We start from the raw sequence: 27,258 nt of genomic DNA, 5'->3' as shown, positions 1-27,258 counted from the left end.
AACACAAGATGGAATGGAATGCAGAATGAGAGAGGCAAAAGCAAGTTTCTAGAAGCTCGGAGACAGAGTCATTGTCTAGGTGGATATTTCATATCCAACTTTTCAATTGTCTTGAAGGAGGCTTTTCATGTCTTTTCAGTTGTCTTGAAGAAGTACAGATGGAGTGTGGTGATACTAGGCTGGGGCAGTGGTGGAAATGTGGAATAAAGGTATGATGGATAGAAGTAAGCCTATTTTAGATAACATGCAAAATTCTGAGAGTTATGAGAGGTTAATACAGGAAAGTAGATAGGATGTCCAGGATGGGTGAGTGTGTGTATGTGTGTGTATGTAAAGAAAGAGAGCTGAAAGTGCATCTTTCCATATAATACTTAAAATAGTGCAATATATGAAGGCTTATATATCAAGGAAAAAAATTTCTTGAATTTATTTCTCTTCCTAGAGTAAAACTGCTTCTGTCTCATGCATGCCAACATTATGACACAGTGCTAATTGGCATCAGTGAAACAAGGCAAAAAGGTCTAATCTTCAGGCTCCTCACATCAGCATATTCCATTAAAGAGTTAAGTTCAGTATAGCAACATCTCCTGTCATACTACTTTTCTTTGCTCTAGTGTATTAGGGACATGTGGAGCCAGTATGGGATGTGTAGATTTATCCAACTCCTCCCTGAAACAGCTCAGGCAAAAGGGTGTAGGCCTGGGTTATGACCAACTATTTCTCAGGCCCTAGGAACTGCTTGAAAATCCCAGTTTACTCATTGAGCATCCAAGACCATGGATGTCTGTGGCATTTCCCTTCCCCCCAGGGAGTCTCGGGTCTTTTTGGCCTGCAAATTCCTCATCCATAAAATGATGTCATAATGAATGCACCAATGAAACACTGCCAGCTGAGGCTCACAAGGACAGAACAAAATGACAGCACTGTCGAACGCTCCCATGCATTCCCAGACTCATTTTTGGATAGTCTCATTAGCCAGATGTGAACTTAATCCACTCTAGTCAGCTAACTTTGGGATGACTCTCCTCCCACATGGCTGACCATAATTATTTCCTGCTGTGGGAATACTACTCTCACTGAATGTGACTCTTACTTTGGTTTCTGCCTCTTGGCTGCCATGTCAGGTTATATAAAATCATATCCTTCAAAGTATAAAATGGATATGTTCTATATAAATGTAAGGTATTAATTAGCATCTCCAAAATCCTTGCTCTGCTAAATGTTTATCTAAAGAGAGACTTCTTTTTCAGTGTTCATGAAATGGTATTCTCTTACACAGCCCAAAGAAGTCAGTTCCCACAGACACTTTAATGTAGCTAAAAACCACTTGCCCAATCACATCCTACTCCACTTAACACATAAATAGAGGGTGAGAAAGAGTCCACTCCAAGCAGCAATAGGCACATGGTGCTCACCCCAAAAGTCCTCCCCTCCTGCTTAAAGACCTTCCCCCGCTTACTCAACAATAAAAGACCTACCCTTCCTCCTTACTCAACAATAAAACGGCAAGGGAGTGTTATGTCTTAGTACATTCAGGCTGCTAGAACAAAGGATCTTAGACTGAGTGGATTATGAAGAAAAGAAATTTATCTCTCACAGTTCTGCAGGCTAGGAAATCCAAGATCAAAGTGTTGGCAGATTCAGATTCTGGCAACGGCCCAAGACCTGGTTCATAGCTGGCCGTCTTCTTGCGCATGTGTCTTCACATGATTGAAGAAATGAGGGATCTTTCTGGTTCTCCTTTATAAGACCATGAATCTTATTCTTGAGGGCTTCATCCTCATGACTTTATCATGTCCCAAAGGCCCCACCTCCTAATACTGTCTTCTTGGGGGTTAGAATTTCAACATATGAATATCGGGAGGAACGAACATTTAGAACGGAGCAGTGTAGAACAAACAATGGTTCCCTCTTCAGCAGTCTTGTGACTCAAGAAGAATAAAAACTCTATCTCCACAAGAAATTTACATTAGAAAATGTAAACACCTTTCATCACTTTAGAGTACTACTTAAAGATTTGCTAAGGTTTCACTTCAGTGAAGGAATTCAATGCATCCTGCTATTACAAATCTAGGTTAAGGTAAAAAGTAATTGTTTCTGATGGTCAGTGACTAAATAAGCCATTTCAGGCTGAAACTTCTGTGCTGTTTCTTACTCCAAACAGTTTCTCATAAACTTCTCTGTGACACACTAAGCAACAACACTTATAAACTCAATATACTCTCATGGGCATATGTGGGTTTTCACATCACCCACAACATTTCTTTTATCAAGTGCTTCAGTGATTCAGAATCTCCACTATTGTTAATGGCTCATCAGTATCAGTCACCCACGCTTAGCTGAGACAGAAGCTACTGGTGATATACAATTCCTGAGCAGTCTGCTGCAACTCCATTCTCTCCTGCATTAGACTGTGTAATTTATACATAACAGAAATTTATTGCTCACAGTTTTGGAGGCTGGGAAGTCCATGATCAGCACCACAGATTCAGTGTCTGATGAGAGCCTCCTCTGTGCTTCAAAGATGGCACCCTCTAACTGCATCTTTACATTGTGGGAGAGGTGAACAAGCTCCCCCAGGCTTCTTTTATAATGGTAAAAATATTCTCACCCATGAGGGCTCTGCCCTCATAACCTAATCACATTCCAAAGGTCCCACCATTTACTACATTCACCTTGAAGGTTAGATTTTAGCACATGAATTTTGGAAGGACACATTCAGACCCAGCACTGAGAGAAATACTACCACTAGAATAAACTTTAAATCATTTTAATTGATATTATAAAAACTAACTCATTCACAACTCAGTATTCTAAGAATTATTAGAACCAATACACTTTATGGTCATTGATTTAAACAACTCGATGCCAGGACAGGAAGTTGAAAAATGCTGCTCTAAAAGGGGACAACAATGTGCTAAAAAGCATGTGGACTTTTAAAGGATTGTCATGTTCAGTTTGCGATTGGAATTCTGGTTGCTAAGAGGTTCAGACATTGTTGTTAATGTGTCAGTCTCATTCCACACTCCACTCAGTCTTTACAGGGAAGCCTCTGCGTGGGATGAAGAAGTCAAGAGATACAGGAGAGATAACAGAATTACACTCAAGTCTGATAATGCCATACAATTTCACTGGAAACAGCAAAGATTGAGGGAAGTTGAAGTATTCATTCTGTGTGGTGTTCATTCAGCCAGATCCTATTCAACCTGAGCATCACAAATGCTCGTGGGAAATTGAGGAAACTATAGGTTATAGAAGTAAATGGATCATTAAACAGAAATGTAAGAAATAGTTGATGGTCTTTGGGGATCTGTGACTCTTTTTTGCTGAAATATTATTTTGGCTTGTGATATTTTGCTTGTGAGCATTTTGGGCTTGAGCATGAAGAGTGGTGATGGTAGAGGAGGGAAATTAGTGTAGGTAAATGGAGAGAAGGAAAAGACTGAAGGAGAGAAAGGGGAGAGAGAAAAGAAACTTGGAGGTAGTGTGGGAGAAAAAGGAGTTACCATTTATTATACACATTTCCTAAGAACTTGCACTGTACAATCTTTTGTTTAATATTCACAACATTTTCTGAAATAGACAGGGTTTTTTTATAGAGGAAAAAAACTTAGAAGAGCTATCTTGTCCAAAGCCACCAAGCTACTAAGCTGGGTCACAAACCCTGATCTCTCTGTTGCTGGAGCCTTGTGTTCCTAACTGCTGTATCGCTCAGGTTCCTGGGCCTTTCGGAGGGTCTTCCTCTCTCTGAGGATGGAGTTGGGTGTTGGCAAGTTGTTTAAGAAGAACTCCTTGGGTCTGGAGAGTTCAGAGGAACCAGAAGTGAGAGAGTTGGGAACTGACTCCAGGCTGATCTTTTTAGGGGAGGGAAGTAGAACTGGGAGATAACATGGTGGTTTCCATATCCTTCCAGGGTGTTCTGAAGGTTCACCAAGATAAGAAAGAAGATAGGCACTCAGGAGAGCACTACATAGGAAGGAAGGTTTGCATTTGGCTGTAGCTTTCCTTGTGTCATGGATCTTAGGAGGAAAGTGTTTTAATGTGGAAACAGAGGGATACGGAACTCTCAGGCTTTGAGAATTCTCGATTTAACTGATCAGTCTCATTTTTTTTTCAGACACTCAGAATAGTTTTGGTATATAGTTTTGTGTTTATTTCTATTCAGACTGCAATTGGTTGTGATGAAGTCCAACAAGTAGGAACAACTGTTTGAAGAACTGGAAACAGGAGAGGGTTTTGAAAACACATTCATCATCATCATCACCATTATCATCATCATCATCATTCTTAGGTAGTGGATTTTTCTTCTCTCTCTCTCTATCTCTCTTCCTCCCCCAATTTCTCCCTCTCTCTCCCCCAACTCACTTTCTTTCTTTCTCTCTCTCTGTCCTTCCATCCCCATCCTCTCTCTCAGTAACTTCAGATCTAAAGATTAACCAGATTTGTGATTTTTTAGTGAATTAGCACCATTATGGTTTAAGTCCTGCAGACTGGACCTTGCAAGCTACTTCTTTCTCTGCTGCAGACTCCTGTATAAAAGCTGATCAGAGTATATGTGCAGTGATTGAACCACGTTAAGTATTAACAAACTTTTCCGCACCACTTTGTGACACCACAGAATAGATTCTCACAGAAGTAGTTACTCTCAGCAGCCACAACAAAACTTCTGACTACAACCGCATAGTCATCGCAATCCGGAAGTGCATACAACAGGTTTAATAATCTTGGCAATGCAACTTTTGGAAAAATGGATGGACGGTGTTTTTACTAATTGCTGAAACATCACAGAGTATGTTATACTTAAAGCTAATGATAAATACTCCAGCAAATACTATAGTTTCTATAAGATTCTTGATGTAGGCACTGAGTAGATACACCTATTTGCTTTCACTTCTAAATAAATAGTCAAAATAATTTAGACCTGTGCTTCTCCAATATTATCATATCAGGAGATTTTGTTACATTGCAGATTTTGATCCAGGTGATCTGAATGGGGCCTGAGATTCTGTCTTTTTAGCAGGCTCTCAGAGAGTGCTGCTGCTGCTGTTCCAGGGCTTCATAATTTCAATACTGTGCCAAAGAACCCAAATTAAAAAAGGAGAACAGTCTAGAGTAAAAAAAAAAAATTGGTTGCCAGAGTCACGTACATTTTTTTGTGTACATTTTCTAGAGTCCATGTGTAGAACCTGACTACAAATAGTTTTTTTAAAACTAATGTGCACAGTAGCTCTTCATCCCACTTGTATGAGAACACATCAAAATGGCAATCTGAGGGTGTAATCATCTATTTTTAATGGCAATGTTTTCAAGACCCATTTAATTAAAACAAACAAGAAAAGATTTCCTTTCTTTGAACCCACAAGTCTGATAAGCAGCCGGCGCCATTTCTTGGTGTAATCTTAGTAAAACACATCCCACAGCCCAAGAAGTTTTTACGAAACCATTCAAATAGCTTCAACCATTCTCCTCATTCTATTGTCCTATTATTTAATACACAGACACACACAGTCAAAGCACATACCCAGTTGTGCACACACAAATGTGCACAGACAAGCCTACACATTGTCTAAAGGTATTTGTACAAACATCACAATATCATTACTTTTCTTTATCTTGGATTCAGGCACACTACATTTTTGAGACTTGTCAATAATATGCTGATAGTGAATTATGTTTTTATATAATCTATGGATTCAGTTTTTTCAGGAACTGCCAATTTTACTCCAATATGATTCCAGTATGCTGAGAGAAAGTTATTCCAACTAGAATGTGCTGAAGGGATGGATGTGGCTTCTATGCAGGGCATATTTCAGCTTTTTCCAAATAACATTCTTGTAGAGATTACAGGATAATCTGGCAGCCAGACCCAGCCAATTAAAACAGTAATTGAAATGGCTGAAAATGTTTTCCTTGGCAATTTTTTGTTATTTTGCTTCATTTTGGGTTTCCTTGAATAACAAAAAAAATAGGGTCAATCATGAGACTCCTAATTTATTTTCTTGGTTATCTTTTCTCATCAAACAGAAAAGGGCTGCTGTGGAGCTTAAATTAAAACCTGAAAACTGTGGTGTGGGGCGGTATGAAGGTAGGCATGAGAAAACATAAAATGATTCTTAAGCTAACACAAGTAAATCTCCTCTGAGCATAGAAGATGTGGGAGTTTCTGTTTTAGGTGGTAAGAGTAAAATGGGGAGGGGGATTCAAAAGGAAATATAATAAAAAATACAGAAGAGGCTTTCTTGTAAAATATAGGTTTAATTTTTTGGAGATTAATAGGTACTCGAAAGTTGAGACTTATAATTTTAAGACATCTAACATAAAGAACTAAAAATCATTTATGTATCATAACTCTCTTCCACTGAAATCAGTTGTGTGCTATTGAATGATTAACCATGTCTGGGGTGACAGAGTATCTGATGATTTTTAGTATTTGCCAATTTCCATAGTGTAAACACTTTTATCATGGCTTATTTCAATCTACCAACCTGGCATTGATGAACATAGAGCTGGAAACAGATAGGTACCATCAATTTTGCAAGGCTCTGCAAACTGCTCCAGCACACTTCTGACTAAAGTCATCACTTTGCAGAAGAAGACAGATATGAAAAAGCAATCTCAATCGACAGCAAGTAAAAATATCAATAGAGGAAATTAATAGGCAAAGATAAGCATCTCACAAATTAATTAATCTAAGTTCTGCTGATTAAAATGGCAAAACTTGAGAAAACCCAAATTATGTAACTGATTTAAAGAGAAAAACAATTTTTCATGTCATTCCATGACGTAGCTTCTTTCCTTTAAGGCTCTACTTCTAAGCTCAATTCCTCTATGAACCCCCTCTGAAGAAATCTGAAATTAGTCATTGTAACCATGTTAGCATCCTCTTGGAATTATGATGATTTCAAAATATCTTACTAGTACTGCATCTAAGTCCACACATTGGAATTCCTTGGGAGCTTCCATAAAGTAACAATACCTTGGTCCCACCCAGGACCAACTAAATTAGAAATCTTGGGTGGAGCTCAGCATCCATAATTTTGGAAAGCTCTCCACATACTTAATTTGCAACCAGGAACGAGAACAACTACACTATACATCTCTTTGTCTATATTTTCATTGAAAGTGCTCTACAGCAGGGTTATGTTCCACTCTCTTAAAGTATCGCCCTGTAGCTGAGCCATATGTATAATTTTTTTTCTTCCTTTATTCCTTTTCCCATCTGCATTGCACTGACAAATGTGGTGAATAAATAAAGACTTTTGGTTAAGTTTCAAAAGGAATAGAAATACAATGTCTTTTCTATGGATTGTAGATTGAACTTATGTTTATTCTTATTTTCTTATTTTTATGTTTCAAACCAAGCTCAGAAATTTTTGAGAGGGATCTCAGTCACCAGCAGCATGTACTAATTAATAATGATTTTCAATTATTCCACACAACACATGCAGAACAATTCAACCTTTTGCTTAGAAATGGAAACTAATTATAAATTTGATTTAGTGAATAATTAACTCGTGAGATTTATCTACATTATGCTAACATGAATATCTTTATGCAAAACCTACAAAGGAAGCAAAAATTTGCTCATTAAATAATGTTAAAAAACATATATATACACACACATTAACAATATAGGTGAGGTCTTAGCTTTTCCCTGAAAAGACAAACCATACAATGATATAGCATGCATGTTTATATGATTAACTAATTTATATTCTTCTTACTCTAAAAAAATTTTAGGCTGTTCAGAAATGATTCCACCCTATTTTCCCATGCACAGTCATCATCATTAGTGGCTGCATTGATCAAAGTTCTATCTGTGAATCTTGGAAAGCCATGCTTCGTGTGTAGAAATCTACGCCACCCTTAGGCAATGCAACAGAGCCAAGAACAGCAAGAAGCACAACAAATAGCAGCTGTGGCTCTTTACATGTGTGGTACCATTTAAGCTAATGCCCAGGATATCACATCATTTGTCCAAAAGGTGCAGCTGCAGCAGCTGGCAGACTGTTGAAGGCGGCAAAAAACAGAAGGCAGAAAATGGCACCAATCCTTGCCTCTCCCCAAACCCACTCAAGTTTTTGCAGCACTACTCTGTGCAACGTTCACAAAGAGTCATGGCCAGCATTTGGGCAAAACATGCAATATGACTTGGTTGAAGGGCAGATGTCATCATTTGACTCAGTCACTGGTAGGTGCATCTGAAATAAAGTGTATTAGTTCACCACTGCTGCATAGCAAACTACCCCAAAGTTCAGAGGCTCTAAACAGCAATCACTTATTGTTTACACCTATTGTGGGAAGGATGGGGTTCCGATGATCTAGGTTGGACATGGCTGGTGGCTTTGTTTCTCACTGTGATTCTGTGAATTGACCAATGCATCTCTGGCCTATGTGTATTCATTCTGGGGCCCAGGCTGAAGGGGTAGGAGTGACCAAAAGGGAATCTTCTCATGTCAGTGGCGGAGATGCAAAGATGCAAGTGGACGTACACTTGCAGAGCTTTTAAGACCTAGGTTTAGAACTGGCAGATTGTCACTTCTGCTCGTATGCTGTTGACCAAAACATGTCACATGGCTAAGTCCATATTTAAGCAGGGAAGAACTACACGTTTCACAGGAAGAGACCATGGAAAAGGCATAAATAGTTTCAGGGACACGTAAAGAGAATTAAGTTCAACATATTTATCTGAAATATAAGCCCATTAGTTTTTACAGAAAAGAGTGATGATTATGATGACAACAGCAATAGTAATAATAGTAGCTATCTTGTACTATGCATTTACAGTGGTCCAGGCACTCTTCCAAACTCTAGATAGATAGATAGATACATACATACATACATACATCTTACATACATAAATACATAGCTAGGTAGATAGATAGGCAGATGAAGTTCCATTTAATTCTCACAATAATCTTATAAAATAAGTACTATTATATCCTCTTCTTATAGGCAAGGTAACTGAGGTAGAGGGGGACTTATAAGAAATATAATGGATTACTATTATTATTATTATTATTATTATTTTGAGACAGGATCTCTCTGTCACCCAGGCTGGAGTGCAGTGGTGCAATCATGGCTCCCTACAGTCTTGACTGCCCAGGCTCAAGCAATCCTCCTACTTCATCCTCCTCAGTAGCTGGGACCACAGGCATGCTACAAGCATGCCTGGCTGTTTTGTGTGTGTGTGTGTGTTTTGCGTAGACAGGGTTTTGCCATGTTGCCCAGGCTAGTCTTGAACTCCTGGACTCAAGCGATCTGCCCACCTTGGGCTCCCAAAGTGCTGAGATTACAGTCATGAACCACCATGCCTGGCCAATAATGGACAATTATTAAATTAGAAGAACAATATTTGCTAATTTTCTTAACCTATGGTACAGGCATATTATGTGAATTATGTTCTGTAACTTTAGGATTGCTTCCCATGATATTCACTGTGTTGGGAGTAGAAAAAGACAATCTGGAGGAGCATGTCATGGTCATTAAGGAAGAGAGACATGAACATGATGTGCTCATCTTTGGGATTTACCTACAGAATGTGCACATCAGTAGAACTTAGTAGCAGTGACCACCAAAACAAACTGGTAGACTGAGGAGGAATTCAATTTGCTTTCTATTTCTTTCAGGTTTGAGGCCTATGGAAATCTGTACATTGAGGAACCTGTGGGGTTTGAAAATGGAAATCCTTTTCTCGTTTATAAATTAGAGCACTTTGGGAAAGACAAATTCTACAGAAAGGGGAGAAGTAGAAGCTGTTATTTCCTTTTTAGCAGTAGTGGGCAATGTGGGGAATGGAACAGACAACAGATACAGGGTTTTACAGCAGCTTCTGGGAAATCTGCTGATAACCTGCCCCAGTGCCACAGCTGTTGCTGAGATCAAGAGTCATGGGGTGGTTTCCCATGATTCTTGCAACTTCCTGAATTCCTCAAAGGTTACAGTGGCGTTGTCTGGCCCTCACTCCTTAAATGGACTTTTTTGGTGCCTAATTCCCTATGTTTAAGTCTCCTCCTGGTTGAAGTCACTAGTTAACTACTCTAGTTGATGAAACGAAACCTGTTTCAGGTAATGAGTGTTGAAAGCTTATAAACATGGATACATTCAAACAATGATGATACGTTTGTTCAAAAGAGAATGATTATCTTAAAGATATCCCCCAAAGTTAAAAATTGATCAACAGAAAATGATATCTTAATAACAATAATCTAGATGTTAAGGATCTGTTAACAAACATTAGGATATGCGCCAGGCAAACGAGTTGTCAAGTGGAAAAAGGTGTACTTCACAATTAGAGAAGATCACTTAAAAACCCCATGTTTTAAAGGTATAACCGACAAAAAATAACAGCACATACTGTATGTATACAACTTGAGTTTGGAGATAAGTACACATCTGTGAAATTATCACCACAATCTATGCAATAACCCTATCCATTGTCTCCAAAAGTTTTCTCTCACCCTCTTTATTATTATTATTTGTGATAAGAACACTTAACATAAGATCTTTCCTCTTACCAAATGTTTAAGTATATAATACAGTACTCATAACTATGGACACTGCACTGTACAGTAGATCTCTAGGGCTTATTCATTGTGTATAACAGAAACTTTGTGCACTTCGAGCAACAACTTCCCATTCTCTCACCACCCCCTCCAGCTTCTGGTAACCATCATTCTATTCTCTACTACTATGAGTTTGACTGTTTTAGATTCCACGTATAACTTAAATCATACAATATTTGTCTTTCTGTGCCTGGCTTATTTCACTAGCATAAATGTCCTCCAGATTCATCCATGTTGTCACCAATGGCAGGATTCCTTCTTTTCAAAGGTTAAATAATATTAATCGTATGTATATACCACGTTTCTTTATCCATTCATCGGTCGATGGACATTTAGATTGATTACATGTCTTGGTCATTGTGAATAATGCCACAGTGAACGTGAGAGTTCAATTACCTTTTTGAGATCTTGCTTTCAATTCTTTTGGATCAATAACAGAAATGGGATTACTGAATCATATGATAGTTCTATTTTTAATTTTCTGAGGAGCCTCCATGCTGTTTTCCATAGCAACCGAAGCAGCTGCACCCATTTGCATGCCCGCTAACAGTGTACAAGGGTTCTCTTTTCTCCAGATCCTCACCAACACTTTTTATCTTTTGCTTTTTGGATAACAGCCATTCTAATGGGTGTGAGGTTCACTGTGGTTTTAATTTGCATTTCTCTGATGACTAGTGATGTTGAACATCTTTTCATATATCTCTTGGCCATTTTTAGAAAATGCTATTCTTGAACTTATTTTCAAAATATACATTGAAATCTGTTTTTGAAAAACTTAACAATAATCATGAAATTAAAAACTAGATGTGTCAGTCTCAAATCATTTAATAATATTCAATCAAGAATAAAAAATTTAGAAAGCAAAACTCATTAGTTCTTTTATTTACTCAGCAATTATTTCTTGAAAAGCTATAAGTGCTAAGCAGTACTTAGGTGCTGGGGGAAGCAACAGTGAGCAAAAGATTTGAAGACAAATCCTTGCCTTCTTGGAGCTTGGTTCTAGAGTTTGATATAGACAATAAAGATGTTAAGTACTAAGATGCTTACATAGTACTTTAAAAAGAAGATCATTACGGCCAGGCGCGGTGGCTTGCCTGTAACCCCAGCACTTTGGGAGGCCGAGGCGGGTGGATCACCTGAGGTCGGGACTTTGAGACCAGCCTGACCAACATGGAGAAACCCCGTCTCACCTAAAAATACAAAATTAGCGAGGTGTGGTAGCACATGCCTGTAATCCCAACTAAGGAGGCCGAGGCAGGAGAGTCACTTGAACCTGGTGGGCAGAGGTTGCGGTGAGCTGAGGTCATGCCATTGTGCTCCAGACTGGGCAACGAGAGCAAAACTCCATCTTAAAAATATAAAATAAAATAAAACAAACAAGAAAAACAGAAGATCATTACTATGAAAGATAAAATGAATGAGGAATTCTGGGGTGTTAAGTTTGCAATTTTAAATAGGATAATCAAGGTAGGCCTTATTGAGAAAGTGATATTTGAGTCAAGACTTAAACTAAGCAAAATGCGAGCCATGGAGATAACAAAAACAAGATTTTTCCAGGCATTGGAAATTGTTTTTGCAAAGGACCTGAGGCTGGGATGTGCCTGGCATGTTTGGGGAAGGACAAGGAAACCAGTGTTGCTTAGGTGTAGAGTTTCTGTGGAAGAAAAAAAAAAAAAAAAACTCAGAGGAAATAACTTATTTAAGAGTTAAATTGAACAGTTAGCTAAATAGCAACAGAGGAAGATCTAAGTGTTTCCAGTTATTTGGCTTTTCTTTTTTTTTTTTTTTAACACCTTATAAATTTGGTTAGCTAATTAATTAGCTGGGTAGGAAGGTAGGTGGGTAGGTAGGTAGATAGATAGGTAGCTAGCTAGTTTTAAGGAGATAATACATGCACACCAACCATACACATTTCCGAATTTCCGGTGGTCTGACGGAGTGCACAGTGAAAAGTCATCCTCTCTGAAGGATCCAATGTCACTAGGTCTCCTATGTATCTTTCCAGAGACATTCCATGACTCTAATATACACTGCCAATTGAGGTAATTTGGAAAAGCAGAGTGTGTCACTGAGATCTTGACAAAGTTTGCTTTCATAGATGCACCTTCATCTTTGTGCAGTAATTACAGACCCCGAAAGAGGAGGTCAGCCCAGATGGTGCTCATCCCATATGGGTCGGGTGGGGCCTATCTTGTGAAGTCACCAAGCCACCTCATGAAGAAGTTACCTGGGTGTGGCCACTATTTATTCTGAGAGCTATTTTTGTTCCCATATCCAGAGGAAGATTCCGTGGCTGTCGTTTCTTGTCATTTTCTCCCAAGGATAAGGAGTGATTTCACTGCATGAATGAAAACAGGTGTAATGAAATTAAAAAACAAACTGTAGTCAAAAATAAATAAATGCAATAATAAAGTGAATAATAAATGGAAAATTTCTGTGTTTCACCAATCAATATGGACCAAGGACAATGCATTCTTTGTTTGACACAAGTTAGAAATCCAAGTTTTTCCTCTAAGTGCAGCCAAACTACATGTAATACATACTTCAGGCCTTCAGGCATTTCCCTTGTAGGTAAACAAACAGCAAGCCATAAAATCTTCTGTATTTCTTTGATGTTGCAGACGGTCTTCTGTTTTATCATGGGCTGCAAGTCTGATTCTGCTCTGTGAGATGTCTTGCATAATTTTCTAGTAGTATCAATAAAAGTGCCATACAATCAGTCTACCTCTCCAATGATAGTAAGATAAAGGATGTTGCTTTCTTCAGAAACATTACTATGGCCCTAGCATTGTCATCACCCAACAGCCTATCTCTATAACCACTACTATATTTTCTAAGAGACATCTCTGGGATTAAAGTGTATCTTTAGCTTTCTACTGGTGTTTCCAGTCCTTGAATTCCCCCAACTTGATTTTTCTTAGCCTAAAAAATGACCTAAATTTCCTTTTCTTTTACATTCTACCTCTTTCTTGCCTCACCTAACATATGTAAATCACCATAAAAGTTGAGTAGTAGCTCTCCTGTTTTTCCCCTTAAGTTTTTTACTTACTCGAATATACACTTATTCTAGAAGGACATTTTGATTCTAGCATACCCTCAAGTTAATGATATCATAATGTATGCTTCTGACTCAGTTTGAAAATCCAAATAGATTAATGACAGTAAAGTCTTTTGAGAAAGTAAATAAATATATTAAGGATGCTTGAGAAACAAGTAATATAAATACAGACCCCCAAAACAAGAGAAAGCTGTGATTCAGTGATAGCGTTTTTTGGCAGTCTTTACCTGATTCTTACTTTGTTCTCCCACTGTACTGCCCACTCCAGGCTTCTTTTCCCAGCATAATCTATCCAGATCACTTGTGTTTACTATCCAAGTGTAGCTCTCCTTTGTTCCAGGCTGAGGTCCAGGAAATAAAGCTGATGTTGTCACAGGTTCTAATGGGTTAAATAATACTTGGGCACTGCTGGATGCCAACTAGCACAGTTTTCTGGAGATGATGTCTTAACTGGAAGAATGGAATCCATTAGTTGGAATTTCAGTTGCTGACTGATCAACAGAAGAAATATGTGGGATAAGAATGCCTTCCGGAACCCCTTAAGTCAAACCAGCTAGGAAATTGCCTTCTCGGACTGCACGAGGAGTCTACCGAAATTCTGATTTTCTTAGATGTACAGCAAAGAACTTTAAAAGACCAAAATAGGGCACACGAGAGTTATCATAGTATTAGTATCAACTTCAGGTGAGAATTTAGTCATTAAATATAATTGACTTCCTATTTATTAAAAATGCTGGCTTTCTGAAGTCATTCTATAAGGAAATGAATCTGTGAGGCATGACTTGTGATCACAGCCGGGGTGAGGAAGCCCTTCGGATGCAGCTTCGTGGGGAAAGCATGAGGAACAACTCCACTGGCTTCCTATGTGAAACAGACAGATTTACCTCTAAGATTTTTTTAAAGAAGAAATAATAATTTATAACTTAGAAATTAAAGCTGTTGAATGCTTCATCAAAGATGAGGCAGCACTATCCATTTCAAGGATTATAAAACAAGAGAATTATGATTTATAGAAATGAAATAGAACTTTTTCTAAGGGAAGCTTATAAACTTGAGACTACATATTAGACAAGCTCACAGGTTTGGGGAAAAGGGATACATGTGTAAGCCTCTCATGTTGGACTGAGGAAAGGAAAAAGTTGTTGGGTCTTGAGTTTAATTTTTAAATGTTTTGGTGAGTAGAAATGAGCTCATATAAATAACATTTCCTCTTTTGTGCTTTGCCTAAACTATTCTTCTAAATTGGGATCTTTAGCCACACCAATCCCCAGAGTTCCTCAGATTTCTGCTTCAGTGCTGCTCATGTCATAAACAGAATTCTTATAAAAGCATTTTCAGAATGTAAAATCCACAGGGGTTCAGAGATGAAGCTATGTTTTAAATAGATCTATATTATTAGTGAAAACGTGGTGTAGTACAGCGCACAGCACAGACAGCCTTAGAGGTCTGGGTCCTAGGCCCAGCTCTTCTGCTGGCCATGTGGCAGCGAATGCTCTGTGTCTCTGATTTTTCATTGGTGAAAGAAGAGGGATGAAATGAATGGCTCCTCAGTTATCTTCCAACACTGAGAATCTGCCTTTGTTATGTAAGAGTAGCCTGGCTTTCACTCAGGCCTGATCATGAATAACAATCTTAATAGCGGTGAGTAATGCATAGAGTCACTTTTCCACAACTAGGAGAATCTTGTGTCTTGAAGAAAACGTAGGAAATCATATCACCTTGTCCTCCATTGCCAGTGAGGGCTGCATCTTCATCCTTCAAATATGCTCTTTCAGGCTGATCTTAACAACTCTTCCCAAGGGGCAATCTTCACAACTTCTATGTCCTTAATGGCAGAAGTTCTTCCTTACGTTTGGTCTGAATCTCCCTGCTGAATTTGCAATTTATTTTCATTTATCCTATCCTTAGCAGAGAGGGAACACAACTGGGGCACACACTCAAGTGCTATCTATTATTAATCTGAGCCATAGTAAATTTGTTTGTACTAGAGTTTCTGGGGTCTTACATTGCATTCCAGTGAGATGATAGAACCTAATCCCTTGATGGAATGTTCTCTTTGAGGTCTAAAATGACTGAACGATAAAGGCTCACAGGCTGGCAGGAATCCTGAGCAGTTCTTGATAGTGGTCACAGGAAAGGGCATTGTTTCTTTGGCTGTCCAGTCTCCTAGCAACCTAGCGTACAGCGGCTCTTGACACAGGGCTGTCTGAAACCCCATGTTTAGAACTATTAAACTATTTCTTCTAAAATTAAATATGTGCTCCGGCAATTGTATTTTTAAAATCTGATAAAAAGGTAACTTTTCCAATAGCACCTGGTGCTTAATAGAGATAGGGAAAACTGATGAAAGGGAGCATAATTATACCATCTAGCCCTACCCACTGTTTTCTGAAAGGTGAGCTCTCATTATGCCCATTTTACAGAAAAGGCAGATGGACACACACTGAGAAACAAACAATGCTAACAATATCAACTGTTTAAGAGGGAAATGTTTAGGATTTGGAAAAGAAAATGAAAGGTTTACCTTGCTGACACTCAAAAAGTAATAAGAGTTCCCTGTTCACTTTCTGCCTCCTCCTAGTCGTGTGGGTGTCCTGTGAGAGGCAGGAGGAGGAAAAAAGTGGTATTCCCTGGGGATGGACTTTCCCAGCCTCCTCCGGAGCAGTCCAGGTTTGTGAATCAATGCAGGGGGTGGGGGTGGGAGTGGGAGGGGTTGGCCAAGCAAGGCTTTCCCTTTACCCACACAGGCTGTGATTAAGAAGGCATCCATCTGTCAACAGAGGCTCTCAGCTGTATTTCCAGCCCAGCTTCCTCCCAACTGACTCATTCAGTGATGCCACAATCTAATGTTTATGACCTAACAGATGATCACCATGGAAGTAGCACAAACCTTGGACTGTTGAGGAGCAAAACCAGCGTAGAGGAGCTGGACAGTTTAGGAAAAGAAAAAATGAAGACCCTTATTCATAAAGACCACATGTTAAGACTGAACATCCCATCCCTCATGTGGGCACTTCCACCAGTTACTAAAATTGATATTTGGATGCCTTCGTGCCTGTTAGAGAACCCAAATAAGGATTTAAGGTGACCGAGTACAAACAAATAGCATGGCATTTAGAAATAGAGAGCAAGAAATGGAAGGGAAAATGTGTATGCAGCAATTTAATGAGGTTTGGATTACAAGTTCAGTTTCCTTATCTTTTTGCCAGCATGTGGCAACGGTTCTAAAGGAGACAGAAAATGTGCCGAATGCCAGGAGAAAGATGAAGTTCCCCCCAAACTCAACTTTATAAACAATCCTGGTGGAATATTCACAAAGTGGAAGTCAGGATAAACTGGCTATTCCACCCCGCACTGCCCCCCATGAAAAGAAAAGACTAAATGAATAAGAAAGCCAATGGAAATAAGTGCTTTTTAGTAAAGATCATCGCATTTGGTGCTGTGAGTGGCAGGAGGCCTTGGCACAGACTTGGGAGCTACATGAGGACTCCGGTGGCGCGGTCAGGGTGAAGTGAGCCTGACTTCCTGGCCTGGCCTCCCCAGACTAATAATCAAAAAGAGCTGCCCTTCCCCAGCCCCAAACAGCCCTGTGTGAACAGAGTGTCTCCTAGTAGTGCCTGCGGCTTACGAGTAATGTGAGAGTCTTTTTATAACTGTTGAGGTTTAATGTAAAAGGAAGCTCAGAATCAGCGGTAAAGGGAGGGGAATGTTGTGAACTACAGACCATCTGAAATGGGGAAAATCATAAATACCAGAGTGTCTGATTATTTGAATGTCTCTTGAAGTCGAATAATGAACCTTCTTCATGTTCTGCTTCTCTGGACTTGGCTCCCTCTGACAAATTTGCAGGCATCAGGGTCTGTCTGGAATTCATTCCAAGTTGGAGGGATATTTTTTCCCTTGACATTTTGCAGCTGAGACAGCCGGAGCAGGAAGCTGAGGAGCGTAACATTACCAAATATGTCCTTTCTCCTGCCCGTAAGTTTTATTTCCACAGGAAAAGAAGGCAGATGCTGGCCAATGAGAACTGGCCAGTAGAAATGCAGCCACAGCAGGCGGCCTCTACTGGAAGTGAGGAAATTGATCAGATGCCATTTTTCACAAAAATGGAAACTGTTCTAGGTACCACCGATTAAAATTTGTGCTACGCCGGAGGAAGAAGTTTGACAGCTTCCTACAAGTTGCCCAGCTGTTTCGGGGGAATTGTTTATCACCCTATTGGTCTCATTTTCTCAAGAACGCTGGAGTGGGAATTAGAGAGCCGGCCTTGGTTGCTGACACACTGTGCTTTTGACCAGATCATTTCTCCTAGGATGTGGGGGAAGCTTCAGATGCTTTATTGCTAAAATGAAAGTTTGGATGTGATGAGCTCCCAGATCTCCTCTGGGTTACCAAGACTGTGGTCTCCAAGCTTCTTCAATCGCATGTTTCAACCACTAAAATAAATCCAAATATTTATCCAGATGCTTTTCTTTACGGGTCTAAGACACTAGTCTCGAACTATCATATCTACATGGACTAGGAAATAACATAAGTGAGCAAAATAGCTGCAGATCGCATACCCTTTGCTTGCATATTAAATACAGTCAGTTCTCCATATCCACGGTTCCACTCTAGCAGATTCAATTAACCTTGCATTGAAAATATTTTTGAAAACAACAATACAACAATAAAAAATAACACAATTAAAAAATAAGACAACCATTTACATGCCATTTACATTGTATTAAGTATTACTAAGTAATCTAGAGGCAATTTAAAATATAGGGAAGATGTGTGTACTTTACATGCAAATACTACATTTATACAAGGAATTTGAACAATCTGTGCATTATGGTGTTACAGGGAGAGTCTTAGAACCAATCCCTTCCCCAAACCTCACCCTCATCCCCACCCTGCTGATACCAAGGGCCTGCTGAATGTAAGAAAGTTCTTTTTTTTTTTTTTTTTTGAAACAGTCTTACTTTGTTACCCATGCTAGAGTGCAGTGCTGTGGTGTGATCTCAGCTCACTGCAACCTCCACCTCTCGGGTTCAAGAAATCCTCTGCTTCAGCCTCCCAACTATCTGGGATTACAGGTATCCACCACCATGCCCAGCTAATTTTTGTATTTTTGGTAGAGATGGGGTTCCACCATCTTGGCCAGGCTGGTCTTGAACTCCTGACCTCGTGATCCACCCACCTCGGCCTCCCAAAGAGCTGGGATTGCAGGTATAAGCCACCGCGCCCAACCAGAAAATTCATTTTTTTTTCCGATTTTTTTTTTAAATTTTATTATTATACTTTAAGTTCTAGGGTACATGTGCATAACGTGCAAGTTTATTACATATATATACTTGTGCCATGTTGGGGTGCTGCACCCATCAACTCGTCAGCACCCATCAACTCGTCATTTACATCAGGTATAACTCCCAATGCAATCCCTCCCCCCTTCCCCCCTCCCCATGATAGGCCCCGGTGTATGATGTTCCCCTTCCTGAGTCCAGGTGATCTCATTGTTCAGTTCCCACCTATGAGTGAAAACATGTGGTGTTTGGTTTTCTGTTCTTGTGATAGTTTGCTGAGAATGATGGTTTCCAGCTGCATCCATGTCCCTACAAAGGACACAAACTCATCCTTTTTTATGGCTGCATAGTATTCCATGGTGTATATGTGCCACATTTTCTTAATCCAATCTGTCACTGATGGACATTTGGGTTGATTCCAAGTCTTTGCTATTGTGAATAGTGCCACAATAAACATATGTGTGCATGTGTCTTTATAGCAGCATGATTTATAATCCTTTGGGCATATACCCAGTAATGGGATGGCTGGGTCATATGGTACTTCTAGTTCTAGATCCTTGAGGAATCGCCATACTGTTTTCCATAATGGTTGAATTAGTTTACAATCCCACCAACAGTGTAAAAGTGTTCCTATTTCTCCACATCCTCTCCAGCACCTGTTGTTTCCTGACTTTTTAATGATCACCATTCTAACTGGTGTGAGATGGTATCTCACTGTGGTTTTGATTTGCATTTCTCTGATGGCCAGTGATGATAAGCATTTTTTCATGTGTCTGTTGGCTGTATGAATGTCTTCTTTTGAGAAGTGTCTGTTCATATCCTTCGCCCACTTTTTGATGGGGTTGTTTGTTTTTTTCTTGTAAATTTGTTTGAGTTCTTTGTAGGTTCTGGATATTAGCCCTTTGTCAGATGAGTAGATTGCAAAAATTTTCTCCCATTCTGTAGGTTGCCTGTTCACTCTGATGGTAGTTTCTTTTGCTGTGCAGAAGCTCTTTAGTTTAATTAGATCCCATTTGTCAATTTTGGCTTTTGTTGCTGTTGCTTTTGGTGTTTTAGACATGAAGTTCTTGCCCATGCCTATGTCCTGAATGGTATTACCTAGGTTTTCTTCTAGGGTTTTTATGGTATTAGGTCTAACATTTAAGTCTCTAATCCATCTTGAATTAATTTTCGTGTAAGGAGTAAGGAAAGGATCCAGTTTCAGCTTTCTATTTATGGCTAGCCAATTTTCCCAGCACCATTTATTAAATAGGGAATCCTTTCCCCATTTCTTGTTTCTCTCAAGTTTGTCAAAGATCAGATGGCTGTAGATGTGTGGTATTATTTCTGAGGACTCTGTTCTGTTCCATTGGTCTATATCTCTATTTTGGTACCAGTACCATGCTGTTTTGGTTACTGTAGCCTTGTAGTATAGTTTGAAGTCAGGTAGCGTGATGCCTCCAGCTTTGTTCTTTTGACTTAGGATTGTCTTGGCAATGCAGGCTCTTTTTTGGTTCCATATGAACTTTAAAGCAGTTTTTTCCAATTCTGTGAAGAAACTCATTGGTAGCTTGATGGGGATGGCATTGAATCTATAAATTACCTTGGGCAGTATGACCATTTTCACGATATTGATTCTTCCTATCCATGAGCATGGTATGTTCTTCCATTTGTTTGTATCCTCTTTTATTTCACTGAGCAGTGATTTGTAGTTCTCCTTGAAGAGGTCCTTTACATCCCTTGTAAGTTGGATTCCTAGGTATTTCATTCTCTTTGAAGCAATTGTGAATGGAAGTTCATTCCTGATTTGGCTCTCTGTTTGTCTGTTACTGGTGTATAAGAATGCTTGTGATTTTTGCACATTAATTTTGTATCCTGAGACTTTGCTGAAGTTTCTTATCAGCTTAAGGAGATTTTGGGCTGAGACAATGGGGTTTTCTAAATATACAATCATGTCATCTGCAAAGAGGGACAATTTGACTTCTTCTTTTCCTAACTGAATACCCTTGATTTCTTTCTCTTGCCTGATTGCCCTAGCCAGAACTTCCAACACTATGTTGAATAGGAGTGGTGAGAGAGGGCATCCCTGTCTTGTGCCAGTTTTCAAAGGGAATGCTTCCAGTTTTTGCCCATTCAGTATGATATTTGCTGTGGGTTTGTCATAAATAGCTCTTATTATTTTGAGATACGTTCCATCAATACCAAGTTTATTGAGCGTTTTTGGCATGAAGGGCTGTTGAATTTTGTCAAAGGCCTTTTCTGCATCTATTGAGATAATCATGTGGTTTTTGTCTTTGGTTCTGTTTATATGCTGGATTACGTTTATTGATTTGCGTATGTTGAACCAGCCTTGCATCCCAGGGATGAAGCCCACTTGATCATGGTGGATAAGCTTTTTGATGTGCTGCTGGATCCGGTTTGCCGGTATTTTATTGAGAATTTTTGCAACGATGTTCATCAGGAATATTGGTCTAAAATTCTCTTTTTTGTTGTGTCTCTGCCAGGCTTTGGTATCAGGATGATGTTGGCCTCATAAAATGAGTTAGGGAGGATTCCCTCTTTTTCTATTGATTGGAATAGTTTCAGAAGGAATGGTACCAGCTCCTCCTTGTACCTCTGGTAGAATTCAGCTGTGAATCCATGTGGTCCTGGACTTTTTTTAGTTGGTAGGCTATTAATTATTGCCTCAATTTCAGAGCCTGCTATTGGTCTATTCAGGAATTCAGCTTCTTCCTGGTTTAGTCTTGGGAGAGTGTAAGTGTCCAGGAAATTATCCATTTCTTCTAGATTTTCTAGTTTATTTGAGAAGAGGTGTTTATAGTATTCTCTGATGGTAGTTGTATTTCTGTGGGGTCGGTGGTGATATCCCCTTTATCATTTTTTATTGCATCTATTTGATTCTTCTCTCTTTTCTTCTTTATTAGTCTTGCTATGTTTAATCTTTAATTATCCTACTTTTAAAAGGGAATACTTACTAAGAAAGTTCTTCACTGAGGAAAATAACAACCTATGCATGTTTTAAATGGCCAGGAATGCTTAATCTTGAGTCAAGAACACTTTGGGGAATGGTAGCAATTGGAATAATCTGGAGCATGTATACCCCATCGGTCTAATGTGGAAACTGCTTCTCTAGTGGGTCACCTTCAAGCAGAAATGGAGGCCTAGTGCTGTCAATTGTGATTTTTCAAGAGAAATGGGAAACTCTATTTTAATGTGGAATTGAGTTAATTTCAAATATTTTGTCCCAAAATTTTTAGAGTCAAGATTTTAGGACAAGTGTATGACGGCAATGGATCACACTCAACCAATGAATAGCCCCTTGGTGATCTCTGACCTAATATTCAGCTGATTCAGCTAGCTCTATAATTTTTTGTGTGTGATAATATTGGAACTTTGCAGTCAGACCTCCATGCTCCGGTCAGGCAGAAAAATATGAAAAATCACTTCATTAATATCACAGTGTTTTTCTTTGGAGCCACTTCTTGAATCCTCTTAAAGCTGCTCAATCAGACTAGTGATCTATGTTGTTCAGTCATGAAAGTAAGAAAAATATTCCATTGCTCTTGATATAGTTGTCACTTTTGCATATGAAAATCTCATAGAAAAAAACATACTTTAAACAACCTTAGATAAGATTGGCAAACTTTTTTTGTAAGGGTCCAAGCAGTAAATATTTAGGCTTTGTGGGCCATATGGTCTCTGTTGCAACGGTACATGACCGTGCAAAATCAACCAATCCATACACCAATGGGCCTGGCTGAATTCCAATAAAACTTTATGCAAACAGATTGTAGGCCAGATTTGGCCCACAGGCTGTAGTTTGCCAACCCCTGTGTTAGATCATAAGCTCTTCTAAGTTGTAACCTGTGCCTGATTCAACTCTGTATTTTCAGTCTACACAATCCGGGCACAGAGGAAGCACTCCACTAACATTAAAAAAAATAAATTGAAGTTTGTTGAACCTAGCAGTTTATGTCAGTCATAAGTAACTTCCCATTTACATCACTGAAACTCATAGTAGGGTTTAGAGGTTTGTTCGCTCTGAGACTTGCATCAGCATTTGAACCTCTTCAGAGAGTTTGTGGCTTAATCTCACTGTTCAAAATGAGGGAAGGAGGTGCCCAACCATCTTCATGCAGCAACCTAATGGCTTGCTTACACCTCATTCTGAGACTGATGGGTCAAAGATCATGAACCACAAAAAGACCCTCATCATTTTACAGAGAGGCTCCTTTACAAATCTTCACCACCACTCTTCCCTTGACAATTTAAATGACCCCAAACCAAGCATCTGTGGAGTCCTTACACTGTAGCACAATGGTTTTCAAAATGCTGGTTATGACACAGCGCACATACACTAAAACATCTCCCAAAACAATTCTCATCCTTATGAAGAGTAATTCACTGGGATATTTTCCCTTTGCTTATATTTTATTTATTTTTTAGTGCTGATCATAACTCTATAAATTGATTTTAGATAAGTTTTTGTAAGTAAAAATGAGATCAAAAGTCACCAAGCTGCTGCCCATTGGTTGGGTAGGGCCCTGTCAGCATCTTATGCTTGGCTCTAAAATTTATGAGCCAAAGTTTTATTTTCAGAACGTCACTGGATGTGACATTTTTTTTGAAAACCAAAGAAGCAGGCTCAGTTTTGTCCTTTGGGGATTTACAATTAAACTGGAGACATAAGGCACAGATGTCCGATGTCTATGGAATACCTCCTGAGATCTGTTAGGAGGAGACACATCATAGTATTTGTGCCACGTGGAGTTCTTCACTGGTGATAGCTGGCATTTTGACAATCATAGATAAGCGGTGTCATTGGTCTGGGCTGGAGCCTTGACACATGGAAACCTGTCTAAAGAAGAGAGAAAGAGAGAGAACTGAATTGGGATGAGGACCCACTTTAGAGGAAAAAAAAAAAAATCCAAGTAAAAAGGCATCAGAAATGATTTCTTTTCCCCTAGTTCCATTCCCATGGTGAATGAGGAGAACCCAAACTAAAATCAAAATTTATTGGCTGGAACAGTGTGTGAGAGGATTAGAGGAGAATGAGAGCTCAACCTGCTTGACTTCCAAAAGTTAAAATGGAGTTACTGGAGGAAATGGTCTGGAGAAGAGCTTAGTTTTTTTTTAATGAAAGTAACTCTGTGGAGAAAGGAGAAGATAAAATTTCTCCAAGGATCCAGCCAAGACTAGTGAGGCCAATCTAGACATGCAGTTATTTTTTAAAATTAAGTATTTTCTTTTTGGTTAATAAGTTTGTCAAACCTGGCATGGCTTTGGGAAGATAATGGGGAACAGAGCTGAGATAGTTTGGGTGGATAATGAAGAAGAGAGCTGAGATAGAAACTTGGGTAGCCAAATGGTCAAACAGATTAATTAGCTTTGATAGCCATATGCAAGTTACAACTAAAATATGCTAATTGACCACCATTTGGCAGTAGGTGTGGGGAGGTAAGGAACGAAGGGATTGGATTTAGCAGAAAGGCCCCATAATCAAATACATAAAAGCAACCATACGGATTTTCATCAACATAAAGAAATTAGCCAACTGGAAATTCTGATAGAAAACCTCTGAAAGTGAGAACCGAACTATATAGGAAAAAAAATTATATTAATAGAAAGACTTATGAAATAGTTTGGGACACATAAGTTAATGTTAAAGACATGTGTATTGAAAATCAGAAACAAAGGACTGCATAAAATGACTTAAGAGAAAGGGAGATAAGAGGGAGAGAAAATAGGAGGTTTAATATTAAAACCTGGAAGATGAGAAAATATTAATTTTCATTACTGTTATAGACTAAACGTTTGTATTCCCCCCAAAAAATTTATAAGTTGAACCCCTAACCCCCAATGTGACGATATTAGGTGATGGAGCCTTTGGTAGATGATTAGATCATGAGAGTCAAGTAATGTATGAGATTAGGGTTCTCATAACAGAGACATCATAGAGCTTGCCCTTCTCCCCTCCTGCCATGTAGGATACAATGAGAACATGGCCATCTATGACCAGAAGGGGGCCCTTGCCAGATGCCAAATCTACCAGTGCCTTGACTTTGGACTTCCCAGCCTTCAGAGCTTTGCAAAATAAATTTCCTTTCTTTATAAGCCACCCAGTCTATGGTATTCTGTTATAGCAGCCTAAATGGACTAAGATAATTACTATGTATAATTCTAATTTTATGGAAAGAAAAATTGTAACAATGAATATCTTATTTAAAGATTATTTTCACTTTTACAACTCTACAATGGGATTTTCATTTCAAAGGGCTTTATGAAATACACAAGTAAAAGAAATAGGAAAATAATAATGAAGCCAAGTGATGATATTCTCTATTACATGAATGATGGCATCATAGATATCAGGAGTCTGGTTTTGCAACACTTAGGGGAGGGTGTCTATAATTAACTAGCAATGATGTGAACCTTCACCTAATTTTTCTCAAAATATAATTAATTTTAAAGCAATTTTAAGAAATCTTGGATGTTATAAGTCTGGTGCTACCATGTCCATCAAAAACCTGACTTCATTATTTTGTTGACATACTAAGTTTCACGTAGCATCTTAATGACAAAATCAGTCATATTTTTAAAGCCAAATGTCATACTCTGTCTTATAGTTTAAACTTCATTCTCCAAGTGGTTTCTCCTAAGTCTCTGCCATATATTAGGAATAAACAGAATCTTTCGTAGTGATCTTCTCAAAGTTACGGTTTTAAAGGCAAGATTTATTGAGCTTTATCTCAAAGTGCTAGTCAAGATTCCTTAACTTTTCTGAAGAAAAGGTCTTTATCCTTAACTTTTCTTCAGAAAAGGCATAGGTCTTTTCTTTCAGAGAAGGCATAGTTCTTTATCCCAAGACTAGTTGAGAAATAACTGAGAATAAAAACAAGTGGCATTCCAGGTGCAAACCGTTCTGGACTTACAGGAAGGAAAAGGGAGAGAAGGGGATGCCTCCTGGAACCTGAAGCAAGTGTCTTGTAATGAGACACATAGTGTTGGGTCGCTCACTCAAATATTTGATCATCTCAGTAGCAAAAGGAGAAGTAGTAGCAGACATGGACTCACAATCCCAGCTGCTGGACTCTCCCTCAGGGTGGAGTCCCCTCTTTGTCATTTGCCCTTAAGGACAACCACCATCTTCTCTCTATTCTGGGCAACTTGCTTGAGTAGATGGCTTTTACTTAATATTACAGAAAAATTTTCCAAGGCACTACATCAGTTCCCAATGCAGACTTACTTTTTTTTTGTTATTTCCCTCCTTTCTCACTGTGTTAGTTTATTTACAGAAGAAAATTCATTGTAAACATATATATCTAATATAGATACTTGTGTATAGTATGTGTATACATGTAAACACACTCATTTGACATCCTATTTTATCCCCACACACAATTCATAAAACAGTATTTCTAGAGTCCTGTTCAATGAGAGGTAGAGTTATTACAAAGTATTTTAATGCTTTGTAATATAATATTGTTTAACATATTGTAATATAAGAAGCGGCCTGCCAAAAGTATTTCCCCTAAGCCTTTCTATATATAGGACGAGCATTTATTCTGCACACGTTATATATTGCAACTTACAACATAGAAATTGCAGTGACAACAATTTGTAGGAGGCAGAACATAAAAATGACTGATTTTTCTAAGAAAAGAAAATCTTCTTTAGACAGGAAATGACATTACCAGCTCCTAAGGCATCTGATAATATTTTCTGGGTAAATAAGTAAGATATTGTCAGGTTGGGAGGACACCACTCCTTTTCTTTGTTGAAATGTCAGTACTGGTAAGCCACGTCATCCAGCTCTGGTAACTTGGATAGTGCTGGGTCAGGTCAGGCCTGGGACTCAGGGCGGCAGGGCTCAAGGTAAGAGTGAAATTAGAGGCTAACATACCGTATGTCTTAACATTTAAGTTACTAATCAAGCTAACACACTATAAAAACATGTTTGATTCTCTTCCTTGACATATATACTTTCAAAATGACAGAATTGGAAGCATGTATAAATCTATGGTTTTTATATGACCAAAGGCCAGAAAACTGTCAAAGACAGGGGCGTTAATTTTTGTTGTGCATTTCTAGGTGCTCTGTTGATGGCCCAAGGTATTGGCATGACTAATAAAATAGGTAAACAAATTTAAGAGTAATATGAATTTTTAATATTGTGGAAGGCTCTGCAGCCACGTTATATGATGGTTGTGGATACTACACTAGTTTGTGTGTATTTCTGGAGCCACCAATTGGAACATGAAGAGAAGTAAGAAAACTTCCTTTTTGAGTAAGAAAATGGCTCAGCACTACTTGGAAACAAGACTTTGTTATGAAAGAATGAATTGCTTTCATATTATTAGAGAGGAGGAAT

General features: G+C 38.7%; 1 long non-coding RNA gene across 1 annotated transcript; it reads right to left on the bottom strand.

Moving 5' to 3' along the window:
* Positions 1-1,569: 1,569 nt before the first annotated feature.
* LOC112623662 lies at positions 1,570-14,367 on the bottom strand. The gene is made up of 2 exons (XR_003119187.1): positions 13,862-14,367; positions 1,570-2,401 (listed from the first exon to the last, which is right to left on the bottom strand). It is a non-coding gene; the product is annotated as an uncharacterized LOC112623662 (long non-coding RNA).
* Positions 14,368-27,258: the final 12,891 nt, after the last annotated feature.

The sequence above is a fragment of the Theropithecus gelada genome, chromosome 4, assembly GCF_003255815.1.
Source record: "Theropithecus gelada isolate Dixy chromosome 4, Tgel_1.0, whole genome shotgun sequence".
Lineage (NCBI taxonomy): Eukaryota > Metazoa > Chordata > Mammalia > Primates > Cercopithecidae > Theropithecus > Theropithecus gelada.
Note: the sequence above shows the minus strand (reverse complement) of the source record. Positions and strands in the feature narration are given on the sequence as shown.